The sequence below is a fragment of the Nicotiana sylvestris genome, chromosome 6 (assembly GCF_000393655.2).
Source record: "Nicotiana sylvestris chromosome 6, ASM39365v2, whole genome shotgun sequence".
NCBI classification, from domain to species: Eukaryota; Viridiplantae; Streptophyta; class Magnoliopsida; order Solanales; family Solanaceae; genus Nicotiana; species Nicotiana sylvestris.
Window position 1 is genome coordinate 11,765,730 of NC_091062.1, and position 3,445 is coordinate 11,769,174.

A 3,445-nucleotide genomic window follows, 5' to 3' on the forward strand; every position below is an offset into this window, starting at 1 on the left:
CTTTTTATAACCCATCTATCTCAGACAACATAGTAATAACAATAAACCCAGTGAAATACCACAAGTAAGATCTGGGGAGGGTAGTGTGTACACAAACTTTACTCCTATCTGAGGAGGTAGAAAGGCTATTTCCGAAAGATCCTCGGCTCGAGAGGATGAATAAAAACAATCAAATATCAACAATAATAGCCAGAAAAATGATTAACAACAATGTAAGAACTAGAAATAATAGATGGAGGAAAGCAATAGCACTAGCAATAGCACTAGCAATAGCAACAAGCAATAACCACGACAGGATACTAGAAAACTGAAGCGGAAGATAGTAAGAAGTAGCCGTAATACTTGCAGGAATAACGACAAGATACTAGCAGACTAGCCCTAAACAACCCAGTTAGGATCAGAAAAATGCCCGACAACATAGTAAACAGCTAGATTAAAATCTTTACAAGTGAGGATAGGTCAAATATAAACACACGATAAATGCAAAGAAAGTGGTATCTTTCCCTTTTCAGTGAATAATGGATATGCCCTTCTACCCTTCTCTCTACGTATATACTAAACTTGGTTCACAGATAGAATTTTGAACTCGTGTGCACCTACAACATATCTCGCTACTTTTCCTTTTCATAGAGCTTATATTAGATACCTTATAACTATCAACTGACTGCTGCTCAGAGATTGAACTTTCCCATAGGAGGAACATCACCTCTCATTACTCTCCAAGGGCCGCCATAAAACATCGGCTTCATTAGAGGCACTTCTTGCCCAGGGTGTTCTTCCCAGTATTTTTCCTGTTATTATAGTGGGGAAAAGCTCTTACATTAAGACAAGAATTTAGAACAAACAGTTAACTAAAGGCTGAAAAAGTAAATTTGATTCTTAATATACAAGGGAAAGTCATCTACTTTGAACAAATGAGTACTTCTCTATAGCTCATATGATACAGAACATGAGTAGGCTACTTATCTTCTGAAATGGTAATGACTTATACAAAACATTTTAAAAAAAGGCTATAGCTAGAGGGAAAGATAACTTATTCCGAAAAGGAGATACATACTGAAAAATAAGAATTAGATCAAAGGAGAAGAAGCAAAAGAAATGGATCAATGTGACTAGATAAGACAAGACAAATTCAGATGATTCTCCTACCTTGACTGCAATATCTTTTCAGATAGGGAGGTCAAATCAAACTATGTACGAGTCCCGACCATAGGATTTGCACATTGAAAATACTAAACTGATAACTGAAGCTTGTTCATGAACTAACAAATGATCAATCATAGTTTAGAACCATTTATTATAAAAATCAAATTAATGAAACTTCTGAATAATGAGTGGAGCTCTTTTTCTGACAAGTAAATAATGTGTTGAACTTCCATTCTTTAAAGTCGCACTTTCCATGTATAAATGAGCAAGTAGCAAAAGTTAGGAGTTTGATTTATAATAACTCATAACTCATCATTGACTCAACGACCCTCTTCTAAACAAAGTAGCAAGGTGAAGGAAGTTAGCACGAGCAGTCTAACATGACACAATTATATGCATTTCCACTCAATCCTGCATTTGTCCAACTAACTATATCGGGGGTTTTATAATCCTGCTCTACCCCTCCAACCAAAAAACGCAAGTGGTGCTTTCAAGTTCCAAAAGTAACTTCATGAAGTTTCAATTCCAAGTTTTTCCAAACAAAAGGCCAAGCATTTAGTGTAACAAAATTAAGGACCTAAAGCAACTATACCTTGTAGAGTTGCTCGGTGATGGCTGCCCCAATAACCCCTGTATAAAATGCACAAACATAGATTGTGACAAGAGGTGTAAACGATTTTGGTCTCCTAAATGGTTCGACCATATCCCATAGAATTGTCTTCTCCCACTTTGTGTACACATAATCTGCATATTTCCTCCACATATAGGTTGCCATTTCCACGATATCCTTTAATTATCAGCTGAACTGCATGGAGGAAATGTCTCGTTAATTCACAGATGTAGCTGTTCACATGCAGAAAAGATGATTAATTAAGGATACTTTTGTTCAATGCAGGACATATCAACATTAGATAGCTCGTATTACTGCAAGTTTATCGGCATAAAAGCAGTCTTACAAATCATTCTATAAAAACATAATGTTAATATGGATCAAGACTATACTAAAAGAACCAATATTATGAGGAGGAAAATCTGCAAGAGAAAAGAGTAACATTTTTGGTAACATTAGGGAGATCTGTTAAGGAGGACAGAGTATTCTTGCAGCTTAACTATGTCCATGTTATCATCAGCAACCTACAAGGTAAAATCTAATTTCTGATTTTTTCAACATTAATGGTCGTTATAGGCTATGTTGCTCGGATCCTCCTAAGTTCCACCGCACCCGTATCAAATCCTCCACCATACTTTACATATAAGTTCTTTTAACTTTCTTATTTTCAATTGCATTACAAACTAACTTCACTTAGAAAAAAAATAGATTTCCATAATTAAACCCTAATTTTAATAATTAGCTAAAAGTTAATCAATTTTTTGGTCTTCTATAGAGGAAATATATATAGAAATAGAAATCCAGTACTAGCAAGAAAACCCACATTAACACATAAAAATATAATTAGAGATCAGTTCAATTTCAAATCAACACACAATCAGCTCTCAAAACAGGAACAAAAAAAATAAATCATTAAACAAGTAATTAAGGCGTGTACCCACTGCCTCCAGTGGCATAACTACTCATAAGAGCTTTTCGTAATTAGCCATTTATTCAGAATTTTGATTATTACAGCAAATTAACACACCATCACAACTATAGCAAATTATAATAACTAAAAAATAACTGATACTGGAGCTGAGAGTTTGTTAAAGAAATGAAGCAAACACAGCAAAACTCACTATAATTTGTATTATACCATTCAAAATCATAGCCAAATGCAAAAGATAATAAGGTTTTAGTCAAATTAAATATTGAGAGAGAAAAATACCTAGAGAGAGAGAGAGCGGAACAGATGAAGATAAATTTTGATTCCGTCGCGAGGAACTCTGAAGAAGTGAGGAGTTTGCTGCAGAAAATTAGAGCAAGTTACTGGTGTTGGCAAGAAGTTGAGGCCCACTAGATGATTTGGGCCTGGTCCAAGTCTATTCGAACGGGTCCAAATGCCATTGTGTGGACCTTTTTTAAAGGGCAAATTACATATTTGGCCGACCGATCAAAAATAATTACATTCGTTAGCTGATATACAAAAAATATATATTGATTATGTTTAAAATATTTTTTTGTGCATTATATATTAATATATAAAAAAATATTTTAGCGGCTATTATTTTTAGAGTGGCTATATAGTATAATTTTCTCTTGTTTAAACCACTATTTATATTTTAACCCAATTAAGAAATATTTTGGGAAAATAGCCCCACACTAGATTTTTAAAGCAGGATTTTGATTGATCGCCAAAATTTTAAA

The 3,445-nt window shown here is 34.1% G+C and overlaps 1 long non-coding RNA gene across 1 annotated transcript; it reads right to left on the bottom strand.

The window, feature by feature from the left end:
• Window positions 1–391: 391 nt before the first annotated feature.
• On the bottom strand, window positions 392–3,066 carry LOC104243834 (uncharacterized). The gene is made up of 3 exons (XR_011400623.1): window positions 2,967–3,066; window positions 1,739–1,951; window positions 392–791 (listed from the first exon to the last, which is right to left on the bottom strand). It is a non-coding gene; the product is annotated as an uncharacterized lncRNA (long non-coding RNA).
• Window positions 3,067–3,445: the final 379 nt, after the last annotated feature.